The sequence below is a fragment of the Apium graveolens genome, chromosome 5 (assembly GCF_009905375.1).
Source record: "Apium graveolens cultivar Ventura chromosome 5, ASM990537v1, whole genome shotgun sequence".
Classification (NCBI taxonomy): domain Eukaryota; kingdom Viridiplantae; phylum Streptophyta; class Magnoliopsida; order Apiales; family Apiaceae; genus Apium; species Apium graveolens.
Genome location: NC_133651.1, coordinates 309,187,140 through 309,207,424, shown reverse-complemented (window position 1 = coordinate 309,207,424; position 20,285 = coordinate 309,187,140). Strand labels below are relative to the sequence as shown.

Below are 20,285 nucleotides of genomic sequence, written 5' to 3'. Positions count from 1 at the left end.
GTCGTGCATAAGATAATCATTAACCAGATATAAGTTGAAAAGATGAAGTTACACGATACCCCAATATACTTATATCTTTTCCAAATACTACTTGAACTACCACCGTTCAAGTTATAATCAGTTTCAAAAGTTCATCACATAGATGAGACTACAAGAAAAGGTTTGAATAGATTCAATCTTTGAAATATCATTCAAAAGAAATGAACTTATGAGATACTTTATTTAGTCCCGATATATATATCCACATATATATCTCTTATACATTTCCTGGAAACCTCTGTCATGTAAAGTATGAACAGAGTTTGTAGCATCCAATAAATTTTTGGAAGGAAAAAGAATTGTGGCATAAACCCAGTATCTTGCTGATCAGGCAAAGATACCAATAAGTAACCTTTTCTACTAGTAGATAGATGAATCCCCCACCGGTCATCACCCTGGCCACATAAGGACCTTGTGCTGGACCGCCACCCGGCCTCTTACGCGTTGATGGACTGCCACCCAGCCACTTACACTTTGATAGACCGTACCCCGGCCTGTCGCTTATGCCGACTCAATTAGATGGACTTACTTCCCGAACGTGAGCAAGTAATCAAATTGTTTTCTCAAAAAAGCAACCACGTTGCGAATGTAAAATACACCACAGAGCCGGATCCCCCAGGTTTTGAGCGAGTATTTAAATCCCCTTCGAAAGGAGGATCTTAAATATAAAAGAATGAGTTTTGGGATCCGCCCTAACTTTTAGAAATCATTTTGAAGACTCGAAAACATTTTTAAGAATGTTTGGAGTACTGCTGATTTATTAAAATAAATCAGTCCCGATATATTAGAAATATCTGAATATTATTATTTAAATAATATTCTCATAAAGATAATCCTTATAAAAATAATCGAAGTAGAAGTTTTAAAACTCATACTTGAAATGAATATTAAATAACCAAAGATATACTTATATGAAAGTATTATCTTTATTTGAATAATCGAAAATAAGTTTGATTATCGAAACCTTATTCTTTAATAAAATAAAGAATATATCTCAGAAAATAATCGGAGTCATAGGTCCTCATATGAATATTCAAATAATATTCATTAAATAATAAAAACTGAGTCATCTGTCCTCGAATGAATATTCAAGTAATATTCATTAAATAATATAAAGTGAGTCATAAATCCTCGAATGAATATTCAAGTAATATTCATTAAATAAAATAAAAGGAGTCATAAGTCCTCGAATGAATATTCAAGTAATATTCATTAAATAATATGAAGTTATCGAATAAACCTTATTCGATCAATAGTTTTTAAAAACCATATCAATATATATATAAATATATATATATCATATACTCGGGAACATCTACTCCCGGTTTTAGAAAAGGGTTCACCTTTGGGTCCCCTATACTCAGGGTATATGCAACTACTGTTTATCTCTAGCATAGGTATTATGCAACTAATAAGCATTTGAACCAACAGATATATAAGTCAAGAATACGAAACAGGCATGCATATATACCATATCACATGCTCCAATATATCGCAAGAATTTGCTAATAACAAATATGCATTTATCACAAGATCATACATATACATATACACATATACATCACAACAACAGTTATACGGGTAGAAAACTTGCCTGAGCGACTGGGGGTTACAAATGGCTCGGGACGAGTCTGGTAACCTATAAACAACATGTAAGTTGGAATTAAACCAAAGTCACTTGTAAATCTATACTTTAACCAAATTAGACTCTAACGCTCGCTTTGCGCTTACTGATTCTCTTAAGTCACTCGAGTACCCTCGGTTCCACCATTTTTAATAATTTAACCATTACGAGTTTTAAGGCGATTCCTTCGCGAGTGTCTTACCAACTGCCTATTACACTTTACATAAATGTTTCATACTCCAATTAGTCCTTTAAGGTCTTTAACCTATGTTTCAAAGGCGAGGGGTAATGGTTCGTTCGCGAAACGTCGTTACTTAAAACGGTCGTTTCTCCTAAACCGTACATCGGAATCAAACGAACCACATATCAAAACGAAGCTCGTAACATGAACTATCTAAACATGGCAATGGTCAAAACCTAGCAGGGAGTTCTCGGGTCCTAATGTTATGAACAAAAACAGTCTAAAGTAAATCGGACATTACGACAGCTATGTTTACGCGATTTCCCAAATTTATACCATTCCAAATCAACCACCAATCAACCCCAATTCATTCATACAACCAAAATCCATCCATATCACACTACAACAGCCCCAACACCTCAAGTTCTCCAATTTATGTTATTCTCAACATGAATTTAAAACTATACTTAAGTCCTTTACTAATCAACAAGATTTCAACATCCAATTTACTACAACTCCCTCCCAAACTCTAAACATACAAGCATCAAGCTTCTCTTTTACCATAACAATCAAAACCATCCTAATATACAAAGTAAAGTTAGGATTTGGAGATGTTATACCTTCCTTGAAGTGATGTGAGTGGCTAGGAATCCTTAAGAAGCCTTGAGATGTCTTAGGGATGCTTGGATCTTAAAGGAAAAACAAGAAAAAATCAAGTTAAAAATCTTGAAATCACTATTCATTATTTTCTTCATTGATTTCTTGGAAGAGATTGAGAATGAATTGGAGGCTTAAACTTATAGGATAGCCATATCTATGCATAAGGAGTATTAGATAATTACCTTACTAATTTAGGAAGCTTGGAACTTGAATTTTGAAATTTCTTCTTCTTGAAATGAAGAAAAGCCGAGAGCTCCTTGGTTGAAGAAAGAAATGATTTTGTGTTTTGCTTTGATTTGTTTTGGTTGGTTGTTTTTGATTAGATTTTGGTTAATTACCTTATTAACCTTGAACTTTGTGTAGTTATCATTCATCCACACCTCCTTCCCCCCTATGTCATGCTTATGTCACCTTGTGATGTCATCATCCCTTACTTGCCCTCTTCTTATTGGTTGGATGACCTCATCATCCCTAACCTCCTTGATTAACTTCCTAATTGTTTGCCTAATGACCGCTGATCTGTTATACGGTTCGCTTAACTTTCGTTCTCGTTTCTCGTTTGAGGGATCATACCCGGGATCTTATTACTTGGGTTTCCTTAACCTTTCTCAATACATTATAATCCTTTTATGATCCTCTCTTATAATCTTTTAATTTAAATCATTTTTATCCTGTTACCTTATACTCAATTCTTTCTGTATCTAGTGGATTTCCGGAAAAAATCAAAGTGTTCAGATTTGGATTCTGACGATCTTTACATACACTTATATATCACATAGAGTACCAATAAAATCTCAGAATATCCATAAAAGAACCCCTACATAGTGTGGCATGAAAAATTTTCTTATTCAGCATAATCTGCAAAATCACTATTCATAAGGGTTTCAAAAATTTCCAAAAATTGGGGTTATTACAATATATTATATTCTAACATACTCCCTCACTCGAAAGCCCACTTATGGATCGAAGATTGGATCAAAGACGTCCATCGAAGCCCATCCTTGGGGCATAAATTTAACTTTTGTGTCTAGAACAATTGGAAGAATGTTGGGGGTGACATGGAGTCATTCGCTTACTCTTACTTCTCCCGGCTTGACTGAGCTCTAACACCATGTGGAGTGGTTAGTCACTCTAAAGCTCAAGATGTTAGAAAAAGGTCCAATGAGATCATATATTATATTTGAACAAATATAACCATATATCACAATGTAACAAACATATAATTTATGTAGTTATTTGTATTGGCCAAAAAAATCGATCTACCAAATTACTTGAGTAAAGAACAGGAAAAATCAAATGGCGTTTGGGGAGTTATGGAAGGTTGAAGTGGGGGATGGAACAGTCACAAAGATGTATATGCATATGCACATTATATTCTACTAGCTTTCAACATGTGCGATGCACGAGTCTCTATTAATATTTTATATTTTTATTTGTATTTTTATATTTTTAATATAACTTAAATGTAAGTAATAAAATACTAAAATTTAATCAACATAAATTATAGCCTTATTCTGAGTGTGTATCATTTCTAAAAAAATTTAATTGACATAACATAATATGTGGTTGATTGAATTTGAACCATGTACTTTGTATTTGAAAAACAATAATACAAATATTTAATTTAATGTGTTGTTACTGACATTTGAACCTGGAAATATTGAGTGTACATAATAATACAAATGTTAAACTTTTTTGTTGTTTATGGGATTCGAACATGAAAAATTAGATTAAGTGTGATTTTACTACTTAACGGTTCTACTTTTTGATGTAGAAGATCTGTAGTTGTGACTAAGAGGGACAACCAAAACACCAAACTAACCATACTACAAATTATAGCACATTCCGATTATTATAGTATATAAACACCTACATACAATTAGCCCCGAGAGGTTAAACATGATTTGGTCGATACAGTTAGATATTATATAGTCGAACCTCTAATTTGCTTTAAAAAACGATTTTTTTGCCAAAAAGCTTAGTTCCAAAACCGGTTCTAATCTTATTTCTGAAACAAATCCAACTCTGAAGTTAGTCGGTTACTCAATTAGCTAGGCCAGTTATATATTAACCCAAACTTATATACATATACATTAAAAATATGCATAACATTCAAAATAATTATAACAATTATATAGAGATTTTTATTAATTTGTTGATTTTAAGTGCGCCTCAAATATAACCACAGTCGAGACCTAACCAAAAACAATAAATATTTTTCATAGATTAAATTAAATCAAATCCAGGTAAGTCAACTCCCAAATGGACTTTTCTTGACAAAAATTGACATGTAACGAATGTTCATGAGAAGAATCGAATATTTGATCAATAGGTTGAAGTTGATCCAATAAATTTTGATGTCCCAAATCTATCACACGGTTTTAGATTTTGGTCAACATAGTTTTTAAACGATGTGCTTTAAGGCCCAGATTCTGTTGATACTTTAACATTGTTGACTTCAAACATTGATTCATCTTATAAGTGATATGTGCACTAGCTCATTAGACATTGTAAATGACATTTAGCTTTATAAATTTCAAAATAATCAATTTTGGAAATAAATTTGAAAGTTTAAATTGTCGGTATAACATATTCTGAAAGAATTTGAAAACGTATTTAAACCTTTGGAGAAATATTGTCTTAAATATAATCAATATATATTGTATTACTATTAATGAAGATTTTATCTCGAGCACTTCAATTCACAACGGCCACATTCATAGTTTTTGGTGCTACATTTATTTGCATCGAAATCTGGTTTCCAAGCGTATTTATAAAAACATTTATTACATATTAAGGATTTCTGCTTATACTTTCGATTGTAATGCCTTTAAACAGCCGTTATGTTGCTAAGCGCTCTAGCCAGGTTGTGATGGATGCAACTCGAATCAGGACAAAGGTAAATCTTTTCTTTTCCACTTCTGCAATGTCTTTTTTCAGGTAACTTATAATCAATTTTGTGTTTTCTTAAATGAAATTTAAGATTTTGTATGCGTGGAAACCTTCATCACATAAATCACACATGAAATTTTCAGAGTCTTGTAGTTGAGATGGAGATAGAGCTAAAACTTTAGCATCAGGATCTGCATAAAAATATTAGGCATCAAATATTTAAAAAGCATTAGTCTAAATTGTCGATGTCTATAATTTGAAAGCTAAATTATAACTAAAAGTAAACATACATAACTTCCAACACGAGACAAATGCAACCACAATGTTATAACTTAACAATTCAAACACATTTTTTTTTCAAAATATTACTGAGGAAATATAGTTTTTCCGAAGTAACAGTAATTAACATTTTGTTATTAATACAATTATAAATCAAATAGTATATAACCAAACATGCATTGAAAAATATTTTAAATTATTATTCAATTTGAGATATAGTTAATTATTAATTTTTTTTACGATCACTCTATTTTAATTTAAAATCTCAATTTACACACGTAGAATAACCAGTTACATTTCACAATCACTATTAAATTTTATTTGAAATGATATAATTGTTCGAGCAATTTAAAGCCAAATTAATTCACTAAACCATTGGCCGAGTGGTCAAAGACACTCTAGCGCTATATGGTTTCGAAGTTGATTTTAATTTGGTTAAAATAATTATAATATGTTGTCATAATTTTTTTCTAAATAATTTTTTCTGAATTTTCTAAAAAAATTTAAGCATGCCTAGAAAACCCCGCGATCTTTTCCTTCTGGTTGAACTGGATTCTCCCAATTCTCGGATTCATTGACCAAGAGATGATGAATTCCGGGAATTTCTTGATGAGAAATAATTTTCATGGTTTCATCATTTATACATAACGTAGTTGTAAGAAGAAAAAATAATCATAAAATACATTTTAATGTAAAAAATGAATTTAGATCGATACTCTTGTTATTGTTACGGAGGAGACTAGATGAAAATAAACATGAAAGTTTCAGGCAAATTGTTAGAATGATATTGAATATGTTTATATTGAACCATACATGCATTATATTTAACGTAGTGGCCCAATGATTAATATTTTTTTTAAAAAAATAACGTGATAATATCTAATTAAAAATTGCGATGAGATAGCATATTAAGTTATGGCATCTTAAAATTTATATCAAGTTTTTGTTTTTGAAAACATATACTATAAAAAATATTATTATTCATATGATACGTAATGATTGCTTAAATATTGGTTGACATAAATAATGAATTTTAGATTCTTCAGTAAATATAAACAAAAAATAAGAATCTTTTAAAATCTAGGTATTGTAATTAACAAAAAAGAATTATAAAAAATATTAATCATTGGGTCGATGCATTAAATATAATGTATGTATGATTCTATATAAGCATACTCAATATCATTGTAACAATTTGTCTGAAACTTTCATGTTCATTTTCATCTAGCCTCCTCCATATCAATAACAAGAGTATCAATCTACATTTCATTTTTACATTAAAATGTATTTTATGATTATTTTTCTTTCCGAGGAACCGGGAAACTCCAATTCAACCAGAAAGAAAAGATCATGGGGATTTCCAGGTATGCTTAAATCTGTTTAAAAATTCAGAATAATTTATTTAGAAACAATTTTATGACAACATTTTATAATTATTTTACCAAATTTGAATCCACTTCAGAACCATATAGCGGTTGAGTGTCTTTGACCACTCAGCCATTTTTTAGGGATTAATCTGGCTTTAAATTGTTAGAACAATTATTTCATTTTAAATTAAAATTTACAATGATTGTGAAATGTAATTGGTTGATGTATGTGTGTAAATTAGGATTTTAAATTAACATAGAGTGATCGTAAAAGCAAAAAATATTTAACTGTATCTCAGATTGAATAATTATTTAAATTATTTTTCAATGCATGTTTGGTTATATACTATTTAATTTATAATTGTTTTAATAAGAAAAAATTAATTACTTAAGTAATATTTTGAAAAAGGAATGTGTTTACATTGTTAATTTATAATCACTTGCAAGATTATGGTTGCATTTTCTCCCATCTTGGAAGTAATATATATTATATTTAGTTATAATTTAGCTTTATAATTTTATACATGGACAATTTAGACTAACATTTTTTAAATATTTGATAATTAAATTTTTATATGCAGATCTCGATGCTAAAGTTGTAGCTCTATCTCTGGTTCAACTACAAGACTCTGAAACTTTCATGTGTGATTTTTGTGATGAAGGTTTTTCCCGCATACAAAATCTTAAATTTCATTTAAAGAAACACGAAATTGACTATAAGCTACCTCAAAAAGACTTTGCAGAACTGAAGAAGAAAAGAGTTTATATTTGTCCTGATTTGAGTTGCATCCATCACAACCCGGCTAGAGCACTTAGCAACATAACGGCTGTTAAAAGGCATTACAATCAAAAGCACAAGCAGAAATCCTTAATATGTAATAAATGTTCCAATAAATATGCTTGGAAGCCGGATTTGGATGCACAAAGAAAGAAATGTAGCACCAAAAACTATGAGTGTGGCCGATGTGGATTGAAGTGCTCGAGGTAAAATCTTCATTAATATTAATACAATATATATACATACTAGTATTAATATTAATACAAAATCTTCATTAATATTGATTATATTTCAGAAAGTTTTCTCCAAAGGACCTAATACACACTAGTAAGATTTAAATACGTTTTCAATTTCTTTCAGAGTATGTTTTACTGACAATTTAAACATTCAAATTCATTTTCAGGATTGATAATTTTGAAATTCATAAAGCTAAATGCCAATTACAAAGTCCGATGTCTAATGAGCTAGTGCACATATCAGAAGAATCCATGTCTAAAGCCAACAATGTTCAAATGCCACCAGAATCTTGGTCTTCAAGCACTTCGTTTAAAAACAATATTGGCCAAAATCTAAAATAGTGTGACACAATTGGGACATCAAAATGTATTGATTCAGATCAAGTTCAACCTATAGATCAAATGTTCGATTATTCTCATGAACATTCATTACATGTCTATTCTTGTCAAGAAAAGTCCATTTGAGAGTTCACCTACTAGGATTTGATTTAATGTAATCTAAGAAAAATAATTATTGCTTTGAGTTAGGCCTCGACTATGGTCATATTTGAGGCCCATTTAAAATAAACAAATTAATAAAAATCTTTATATAATTGATATAATTCTTTCTTTTGAATGCTATTCATATATTTAATGTATATGTATATAAATTTGGGTCAATATATGACTAGCCTAGCTACTTGAGTAACCGACTCACATCAGAGTTGGATTTGTTTCAAAAATAAGATTAGAGCCTTGTTTGGAATTTAGATTTTTGGCAAAAAATTGGGGTTTTGAAGCAAATTAGAGGTTTGACTATATAAAACCTCTAATATTAGCATTTGGTAGCAAACTTTTTGTAATAGCGGTTTGGTCTCAAAAAGCTAATTTTGAGATAGCTACTTGGAGGAGCATTTTCAAGATGATTGTTCATCCAAAGGACTAACTGAAACATCCATTTACCAAATAATTTTACACAAAACAGCTACATACAACCTGCTAGTCAAAACTGCGTAGTCATTCAACTAGTCAAAACAACTAATTCAATCCACTACAACCGCTAATTGCCAAACATGGCCTAGATTTTACTACCCTTTCACACAACATAGGTAACTACTTTATGTGCGTACAATATTTTCCTTATAATTATTTTTTTATTTAACTGATTCCTATTAAAATTTTATATTTTTATTATTAAAATACATAAATAATAGACAAAATCTATGTTACTCCGACACAGTACTTCTGGCCAACACACCATTGTCGACCGGACCAGACATAGTACACGACCCGAAATCCGCACCGGATTCGTTAGGTAAAAACCCAACCCTTCTTCCCCGTCATCGGAGAAATTTGAAGGTCACCGAAATATTTTTGTTCTCTTGAAAAGGAAGATTAAAGATGAAGACGTGAAGGTGGAGATGGGGACCGAAATAGATGATTGAGGAGAATCATGATACCAAAATTAGAAGAAAAGATGAAGAGTACTATATATGTATGTATAAACTGGGATATGTATGGTAAATATACCTGGACCGTGCTCTATCTAGACTCACTTTTAAGTTATATGGTCAAAATAGCCGGCGTCTTCCAAAAAATCAGTTAAACTTTATAATATCTTTATATTACACCCATTTAAGTAATTGTCATGCATGTCATATATACATTTAAAGACAGTTTAATTTTATTTACAATATCAGCATAGTTTCTTTTTAAAAAATAATGTAAAGTAATTAAAAGTATATTTATTTATATCTATCATATAAAATTAATAAATTTCAAATTATTTATGCCGTGTCTCGGTGCCGGTACCCGTGTCCAAAATTCGAACGATGTCCTTGTGTCCCAAATTTTTGAAATACCAAACCTGAAACTCGGACATGGGTCATATCTGACACTCCATATCTGATTGTTAGTAACATAGGACAAAATAGACACTTTTACGATAATAATTACTCTTATGTAATTTTTTTTAGTTTTACCAAGCTAGTAGTATTCAGTAAATTTATATTTACATAATTATTTTTTAAGACCTATGTGTGTATTATTGGGTGACCCTCTGTACATCTTTTTAAAGTGTTGTTACCAAAAAATCACAAGGCGGAAGGCAACGCCCTAAATGCCCAGCGAGAACGCATGTGGAATATGCACGCATTTCAAGTTTGCGTGTTAATTGTTTCCTAAACTTTTTTTCAATGTATATGCATTTAAATTCTGTGTAGATGACCAATCAAGCATATTAAATATGTGTATCATGCCTATGTACACATGCACTACTCGCGTGTTGATTGTGTTTTCCTAAATTTCATATTTCTATATTGTATATTTGGCCGACTGCAAATGGCATTTCCTTCCTTTTTTTACGTGCCACAACTCATCCCACTTCGTCTAAAGTTTTTTCCTTCACCAATTTCATGGATCAACACATACCCTATTATCATCTCAGTATAATCACCAACATCCAATATACAAACACAATGATATGCATACCCATCAAATTATGATCCTTTTTTCTAGACATATTCACACCCCCACGTATTATATACATATATTTATCATTGATGTATGAAGAAGTTGGATGAATGTGTATGTGTATGCTCTTGGTGAGAAAGGTTTGATTTTGGTTAGGGTGAATATAGATGTGAGTTGAATGATGGGGAACAATAGTAAAGGATGAGAACATATAGGAAAAAGTGAATGAAAAAGTAAACATATGCAATCACGATGATGCAAGTAAAGTGGGTAATTAGGGCACTGGATCCGAGAATAGGGTGAATAGAGTTGCCGAGTTGAACGATGGAGACAATAGTAAAGGATGAGAATATATAGGAAAAAGTGAATGAGAAAGTAAATATAAGCAATCAAGATGATGCTAGTATAGTGGGTAATTAGAGAACTGAATCCGAGAATGAATCCGAGAATGAATCCGAGAAGAGGTAAATATGGCAATTACCGGTGAATAATGGGTGTTTCGGGCATTTTTAGTATGTTCTAGAATTTTATTACAGAATACCTACTTCATTATTGAACATCAAAATATGTTTTCATTTTTTACCGACATGCACAAGAAGAAACATTTTTTCTACTATATGTAGTATTTGATTTATTTACGGAACCAACTTTCTGTTTTGTTATAAATATATTAAGAATACTAATTTTAAACATTTTAAAGAACCTTTTTGTATTTTTACCTTTACAAAACATATATTTTTGTATCTTATTTTGTGCTTAATAAAATTGTATTTCTTTTTCAAAATGTATCTCTGCAGAGTTTATTTAGGGATCACTTGGCTTTTGTACAGAACATAAACAAATATCTTACTAGGTATTACATTTTACCGGATGTTGAGTGTTTTTAATAGTGGTTTAAAAAAGAAAAATATCCAAGGATAGTTTAGTACAAACGAATCTGCTTGCTATCTGAGGGCAAATAAATTTGATTCAGCATAACTTGAAAAAGGGAAGGTGGCGATGGCGTACAAACGTGGCAAATCAGATATTGTGCGTAGAGCGAGAATTCAACAACATGATGAATTATCAGATACTACCAATGCGAAGCAGGTGCTCAGACAGAAGCAATGCCAACCTCGAGACGTCACAGCTGCATACAATTGTCTGAACTTCAGAACCGAGCCAAATGATTGGATGCATGAAGAACTTCTCCAAAAGGGTTCACAAAATTTTGGTTGCAGGAGAAGTCACAAGCGAGCAGTAAGCCTGCCCCCACCGACGTCATGACCCAAGTTGTGTCATAGTAGTATATAACGATAAGGTAGCAGATCAGGGAATAAAGGAAGAAATTAAAGGAAACAGCAGCGTGGAGAATGAAAAGCGCCGGAGTCTATTAATAAAACAAGTACTTAGATTCTAAAAATTGCAAGCAAAAGAGGCAGACTAGACAGATGTTGAAGTTGAAGTTCAGTTCTGAATCACATGGCAGCAAGCTTAAAATTTTGCAGCACAGAACAAAATGTCTGACAGGCTTGTTGGTTCATGCTCATGCAAGTCAAGGAACTTATTGATACTTTTCTCACACGTGATTGGTCTTTCAGCATCAGTGACAGGGAGGTGCAAGTCGAAATACTTGAACCTCTCTACTGGTTTTCAGCTTCTCTTCACTGCAAATTTGCAGCACTAGTACAACATGGAGGAGGTGGTATATTGACTAAGTTTTAGTTGATAATTCACTCCAGAGAAAGTTCTTGCGGATTATTGAAAATCAAAACAGAGCATGATCATTATGCTACATGGGAAGTTCAGTAAATTCAAAAGATGGTACTCGATGGGTCCTGGAGGAAATGAATAAAACGCTCTAATAAAATTCAATGGCTGTAAACAGAAACGCAGCACAATGATTTCAGCTCAAATTACAAGAAAGAAATAATGTGAAAAACACTTAAGAAGAGAAGCAGTTGGTATAATAATCAACAATGAATAAAAATGTGGATGGAGACTATTTAAAAATAAAAGGACATGTGCAAGAAATTCATATTTCATGGCACCAAATAATAAAGAGATGAAGTAGGATACATGAAAGTGAAGAAATCACGCAAGTGGTTAATAAAATACAAGGCAGGGTAGAGAAGGCTATGCTGCATAAATTAACGCCAGCAAAGGAAAAAAAATTGAATGAACGGTATAAAAGTGCAGTTAATTTTTTGTCACCGACGACAATCATGTTCCAACAAGCGATTTCTACCTAGCAAGCAGCATCATTTACGTAGAGGAAAAACTTAGCCAAATTTAGATTTGTGCTGAGGAACAAAACAGTGATCAACTTTGTTGAGCATGATTGTGGCAAACTGAAAAAATAATACGAGAAAATAATAATATATAAAAGGGATCATAGTAGAGAGGATAGAAAGAGAAAGGCAGAGAACTGCAAATGTTTATAATATAGTGTCTCCTGCATATTACATAGGAGGCTTTATAGGAAATATGAAACTTGGTGGCTATTTTGCTACAGGATCAAGTAAAATAATGATGTCATCTTGATGACAGAAAATAACTGATGTCGTAATTGTTGTTGATATTTAACACGCTCCTTCACTCGGAATCCCATCTAGGGATTAAAGAATGGAACAGTAGGAGCCCTTGAGCGTAACCTAAGCGTCCAACCAGACCCATCTTTGGATTGACCCATCTTGTAGTTAACTATATCCATCTTGGTGTTAGAACTGACCTATCTTGGGTTGAATATATGAGAATTTAGGAATATTGGGACTCGATTTCATGACCAGACAATGCATTTAGGCTATGTCAAACAATCACAAGAGGTTCTGCAATCAGCACCGCGGCGGATGGCCGCCAATCAGACCTTGAACTGATTATTGTCGGAAATACCTGTTTTCAAACTTTTGACCACTTGGTGAAATAACTTTTGACCACTTGGTGAAATAGCCCTTTGTCTGAACATAGGAAGTCCTGCTGTCAGCATTATGGTGGATGTAAACCTCTTTATTGGTTGATGGATGGACAGTTGGCCCCCAACCTCTTCCCCATTTCCGGGAATTTTGTTGGACACCGGATCTGAATATGCAGGACCATACCATCTTATTTCCGGATCTGGTTTGGGGGTAAAAAGTGTAAACAACTGAATGGGAGAGAAGTTCCCTTAGGAACTTTGACATGATAATCATTACTTTATTTTGGTTTGAATTTTGTTTCGATGACTAATGTGAACAGAATCTAGGCTCAAGTTTCCCTTGAGAAACTTGATTTTAAAGGCTAAATGATTGAAAAACCAAATATAGGTCTGAGCCATAAGCTCTTCAACTTAAAATCTCCTCCTCTCTACTTCTGCTCTGATACCATCTCAGATTATATGAGAAACTAAGAATATGTAACAGTGATCATAGTGGAGAGGCGGGAAAGAGAAAGGCAAAGAATAGAAAGTACATATCCTAACCTACTCCAAGAAGTAGTATGCGCCTATAATATTTTCTCGAAGACCTTAACAGCTTAACTTAATCAAGATACTATTTTCTCGAAGACCTTAACTTAATCAGGATTCCAAAGACATAACCTCACACACAAAAAACAATGCGAACGGAAAATGTGCTCACCATATGCATGTAATTATCTTAAAGAGTTAGTATAGGACATTATCTCGAAAAGTTAGCACATATAATAATATAAATAATAAAATAATCCGAGAGTATAATACGCACTACTTAATATTTGCTTCAAGTCTCAAAAAACATACCAGAGTACTAATGACAAAGAATTAGCATCAAAACAAACTAAAAAACCGCATTTAGTTTTATAAATTATGATCTAAGGCATAGCTGAGTTGAACAACAAGCTGATAAATAAAGGGCACATGATGAGGACAAACCGCAAGTCATTGAGAATGAGAATCTGGTTTCTTGAATTTGGGCAAACGCAGAACAGCTTCTTCAGTCTCTGTTGGGTCCGATCTCAGTATCTACAAATTTTATTAAAAAAACCCGTTCAAGTTAGAAAGAAATTGTGTAGACAGACACAAAGAGAGATCAGACAGAGAGAGAGACAGGTATAGGGGAGAGACATAGAGGGGAGAGAGAGAGAGAGATAGGTACAGGGGAGAGAGATAGAGGGGAGAGAGAAGGAGGGAGAGAGAGAGAGAAAGAGAACGGGGGAGAGAGACAGACACAAAGAGAGAGAGAGAGAGAGAGAGGTACAGGGGAGAGAGAGGGAGAGAGAGAGAGAACGGGGGAGAGAGACATACACAAAGAGAGAGAGAGAGAGAGAGAGAGAGAGAGAGAGAGAGAGAGAGAGAGAGAGAGAGAGAGAGAGAGAGAGAGAGAGAGGGAGGGGGAGAGAGAGAGAGAGAGGGTACCGGGTCTTGGAGAAATGGTTTGGTATCATCCTTAGCAGGCCGGAAAGGGGGCTTGTTGGTCGTCATTTCGTTCTCACTGCTCAGTTTCATTGGAGCTTCCGAAGCTTTCATCTTCTCAATCGATTTGCCGGTGGTTTCAAAATTATTTACGAAAATAATTTTGTTCCTCTTACCTTTTTCAAAAACATTACGTTTTTTAAAGATTTTTTTTGTAAAAATAAGACGTTTTTAAGGTTTCTGCAAAAAAACGTCCTTTTTAAGATCTTATGTGCAAAAATATTTCAATTTTTTTGCAAATATATGATTCTGCAATCATATTTAATTAGATGTAATCTCAATTATAACAAAAAAAAATCGGTACTTTTTCTGAAAACGTAAAAAAAAGTTACAAATTTGATTAATTTTGATTAAAAATCATAATTTTCAAATATTTTCTAGAGATAGTAAAATTATAAATAAATTTTAAAAAGTAGTATTTGATAATTTCAAATTAGTACCCAAAATAGTTTTCAAATAACACTTGTCATAATTTTTTGTGAGGTGTATATTCTCGTAGTGAGATTTACTTCATGTAAGAAATTTCTTTCATTTAAGAAAGTTTAATGTATAATAAAAAATATGCGAGATATCTCTGGAAAAATATACAATAACACTTTAATGTTTGAAATAGAAATTTTGAAATAAAATCGTGGATGAGATTCACACTTCTTACCTGAAAAATAATATTAAAATTAATTAAGTTTTTTGACGAGTATACATAATAAAATTCAAGTAAAAGAAGAACCCCCTCCCAATAATAATAATAATAGCGCTCCCCCTACTTTCACATAAATTCCCAAAATAATATCCTCCCAAATTGCCAACTCATCGGTGTCACATTATTTGGTAACAAATTTTGATACTCAATTTAGTACATTTAACAAATTTTGATATTCAATTTAGTACATCTAGCCCTGCTCTTTATCAATTGTGTATCCTAGACAAATTAAATACTTATTTGCCAAATTAAATTGTTTTTGACAAGTTTTACCAAACAAATGGTCATTTTTAACATTCTTTCAAATATAGGTGCACATATATTTATTTTCGTGAAAAAATTACTCTTATTTTGTTGTTATTTTTAATAAAAAAATGTTTAAACTTAAATGATATTGTATACGAGTTTAATAGTCGAAATCTTTTGATTTTAAATTAAGTACATCTTTATCTTTATAATTGATATGGATAGAAAATAAATCTTAAATATACATTAAATGTCGCATTAATTACACTTGGACTTCTTGTTTGAAGTCCAGTACAGACCTGTTTGGTCCGAACTCGTAGCAGACTCAAGACGACCCATTAGACATGACCCCCCAGCAGAGGTCATCAGGGTCCACGAACACAAGCTGTTTACGGACTAGGCCCAATACAGCTGGAAGAGCAGAGACATGTGTCCTAAACGGACTCAAAGTCCTACACAGAAAGTTCTGGAGTTCCTTCCCTTATAGGACTCCTAATCACCATCTAAGTTGGAGACTTGTCCACCAAGTCTCCCTACTCAAGTTTAACCATAAACTCACCTCTATATAAATGGCTCTACCCCTCAACCTAGAACTATGTTTTTGGCTTGATTATCTACCACACAGAGATATATAGTCATCTTGGAAGGACCGATAGTCCCGAACGCGAGAGCAGCCATTAAAACTCGAAACTCACAAACCCTAGCATTAACTACTAATGCACTCTAGTTTTTATTCCACAACATTTGGCACCGTCTGTGAAAAGGCTACAACAACCATGGTGAACACACGGAGCAGAAACAATAGTGAAATAGACACTCCTGTACCATCGCGAACAATCGCATCAGTGGTGAAAGTACCACCGCACTCAACCTATGCCTCCACCCAAGGAGGAACCCTGGTAGGGGCAACTGAGGCTCAGCCACAAGGGACGAATCCCCTGGCTCCTCAAGGGACGAATCCCCAATTTCAGCAGCTACATGCACCTGTGAACTCTCAACCCGTTGGGTATGAGTACTCGACAATCGTGACCACTAACCCCCTTATGGGATGTCTCTATACCCCGACGCTGGAGGAAGTGGACACTTTAGGAGTGAAGCACAAGGGCGGACGCCCCAATACATACGTGGTTTGGCTCCTATGCCGGAGGATCAGGAATTCTCTGGACCTTATACTGATAAAGACTCTGAATCATCGAATGACGATGTTGCTCCGAGAAGGAGGCGTGCTGGTAAAAAGCCGATGCCTAGTACTAACCAGCGCCCCAGGAGCACTTAAGGGACAAATCCCCAAGATGTCCAGGAGAGGATCAAGGCTCATGAAGCTAAGATCCAAAGGCTGAAGTGCGACCTGGAGATGCACCTGACTTCAAGACCCCCACTTGCTTCGAGGCGGAGAGATCCTCCTCCAATCATAGACCTGGATGGTCCAATACTAAGAAGGGTTGTTGCCCCAAGAGCTGATCCAAGTGATCTTATGCCCCTAGGAGATCCTGATGATCCAAACCCACCATTCATTGACGAGATAATGAATGCCCACATCTCAAGAAAGTTCAAGATGCCCGCCATCAAAGCATACGATGGTACTGGCAACCCTGCTAATCATGTCAGGACGTTCTCTAACGCCCTGTTGCTACAGCCCGTGAACGGCGCTATTAAATGTCGGGCCTTTCCTCAAACCCTATTAGGTATGGCTCAAAGGTGGTACAACCATCTTCCCCCAAACTCTATTGGATCCTTTAAGGACTTGAGCCAAACTTTTATCAAGCAGTTCATAAGTGGCAGAGTACACGAGAAGAGTTCGGCCTCTCTCATGGGCATAGTCCAAGGAGCAAAGGAGTCCCTGAGAGAATATCTGAATCGATTTACGAAGGAGGCTTTGAAGGTCGCTGATCTTGATGATAAGATAGCTATGATAGCCCTACAATAAGGTACTAGAGACGAGTTCTTTAAGATGTCCCTAGTTAAGCGCCCTCCCGAGAGCATGCTACAGCTCCAGGATAGTGCCGGAAAGTATATCAAGGTGGAGGAAAGTATGAATAAGAGAATTGTGAGTAATGAACCCTCTGGAAACAAGAAGCGGAAGACGGATCAGGAGTACGATGCCAAGGACAAGTATCCTTGAATTAGCAAAAGCTCTAACTCCTCCTCTTCTAAGAAGAATCAGCGACCAAGGTTCACTGAATATGCGAGGTTGAACGCTCCAAGGAGCCAAATCCTTATGGAAATTAAGAAGGACAAAGAGTTCAAATGGTCGAACCCCGAGAAAATAGACAAGAGTCGATACTGCAGGTTCCACAAAGATGTTGGTCATGACACTGATGATTCTAGGCAACTCAAGGATGAGATTGAGTATTTGATCCAAAGGGGAAAGTTCGAACGTTTCACCAAGGGTGAAGAGGCCAGAGGCCAAAAAAGAGATAATGACCGAAGAAATGACGATCGAAGAGGTAACGACAGAGTTCGAAACCCGCAGCCTTGAGGGCCAGTAATCAATATGATTTCAGGAGGTCCTACAACAGCTGGGAGTAAGATGAACTCTTAAAAAGCTTATGCGAGAGAAGTAATGAGCATAGTTGGAGAGTCGTCTAGGCGTTCTAAGTTAGAGATGCGCTTGAGTTTGGTGACCCAGACCTTGAAGGTTTGAAATTTTCTCAGGATGATCCCCTGGTTATCACACTGATAACCGGAAATTGTCCTGTTATGAGGGTCCTAGTGGACAATGGAGCTTCCATGGATATTCTTTTCCATGACACATTCATAAGGATGGGTTACAATGATTCTCAACTAACTCCATCCGACGCACCCATCTATGGGTTTAACCATGTGGAATGCAAAGTCGAAGGAGCAATATAACTTCTCATGACTATCGAGGAAGAGCCCCGGGAGGCCACACAAATGTTGAACTTTCAGGTTGTTAAGACAGCCTCTACTTACAATGCTATCATGGGTAGAACATGGATCCATGCATTTAAAGACGTGCCCTCAACCTACCATATGGTACTGAAGTTTTCAACTAGGAATGGTGTTGGAGAAGCGAAAGAAGATCAGAAGATGGCCCGCAGTTGCTATGTTGCAAACACTTAGGTCCGATGGAACTGGGGGGCAGGTCCCCCCCCCCCATTGAAGACATGGATGTCCAAGAGAATGGCGAACTGCGAGGGAAGCCAGTGGAGGACTTGGTCCTAATTCCCCTAGACTCCTTAGACCCTGAGAAGGTCACGTTTATTGGAGCATCTCTAGACAAGCCCTTGAAAGGCTAATTGACAACTTTTCTACATAAGAACAGTGATGTGTTTGCTTGGACATCAGCTGATATGCCTGGGATTGACCCGAAACTTATAACTCATAGGTTAAACGTCGATCCGACTCGAAAAGCTGTAAAGCAGAAGAAGAGAACTTATGCTCCTGATAGGCTAGAAGCCATTAAACAGGAGGTCGAGAAGCTCCTAGAAGCTGGATTCATTGAGGAAGTACAATTCCCGGAATGGTTGGCCAACCCCGTAATGGTTAAGAAGGCCAATGGGAAGTGGAGGATGTGCATCGACTTCACTGACTTGAATGATGCTTGTCCCAAGGACTGCTACCCCCTACCAAGGATTAATACCTTGATTGACGCCACTGCTGGACACGAGATGCTAAGCTTTATGGATGGATTTAGTGGTTACAATCAAATTAAAATGCATAAGGATGACACCCCCAAGGTATCTTTCATAACTGATTTTGGTGTCTTTTGTTACGTTGTTATGGCTTTTGGACTTAAGAATGCAGGAGTACTTATCAAAGGTTGGTAAATAAGGTATTTTCCCATCTAATTGGGAAGACCATGGAGGTCTATGTTGATGACATGTTAGTCAAAAACCTAAGCAAGGCCGATCATATTAGCCACCTCGGAGAGGTATTTCAAGTGTTGAGGCACCACAAGATGATGTTGAACCCCATCAAGTGTGCTTTTGGTGTTGGTTCTGGAAAATTTTTGGGTCGCATAGTCTTTAAGAGGGGAATAGAGGCCAAACCCGACAAGATCAAAGCAATCCTGGACATGGAGCCACCATGCTCCATCAAGGACGTTCAGAAGCTGACAGGAAGAAGCTCTAGGGAGGTTCATCTCCAAGTCTGAAGACAAATGCTTGCCTTTTTCAGGACTCTTAAGAAGGTGAAGAATTTTGAATAGACAGCTGAGAGCCAAGAGACCTTTGAACAGCTAAAGAAGTACATGACTGAAGCCCCATTGTTGGCCAAACCAAGTCCGGAGGACACCCTTTATCTGTACCTGGCGGTATCTGAGCAAGCCGTGAGTGCAGTCCTCATAAAGAAAGAACAGAAACTCCAGAAGCCTGTATACTATGTAAGCAAGGTGCTCCATGAAGCAGAGTTGAATTACTCCACCACAGAGAAGTACGCGCTTGCTCTCATTACAGCCTCGAGGA

General features: G+C 35.0%; 1 long non-coding RNA gene across 4 annotated transcripts; it reads right to left on the bottom strand.

The window, feature by feature from the left end:
• Positions 1 to 1,633: 1,633 nt before the first annotated feature.
• LOC141659375 (uncharacterized) lies at positions 1,634 to 15,035 on the bottom strand. 4 transcript variants are annotated; one of them, XR_012549749.1, is made up of 4 exons: positions 14,856 to 15,035; positions 14,373 to 14,462; positions 2,465 to 2,533; positions 1,634 to 1,678 (listed from the first exon to the last, which is right to left on the bottom strand). It is a non-coding gene; the product is annotated as an uncharacterized LOC141659375 (long non-coding RNA). The 4 variants fall into 4 exon arrangements; XR_012549751.1 differs by lacking the exon at positions 2,465 to 2,533 and having other exon boundaries at positions 1,636 to 1,678; XR_012549750.1 differs by lacking the exons at positions 1,634 to 1,678; positions 2,465 to 2,533 and adding an exon at positions 5,177 to 5,587.
• Positions 15,036 to 20,285: the final 5,250 nt, after the last annotated feature.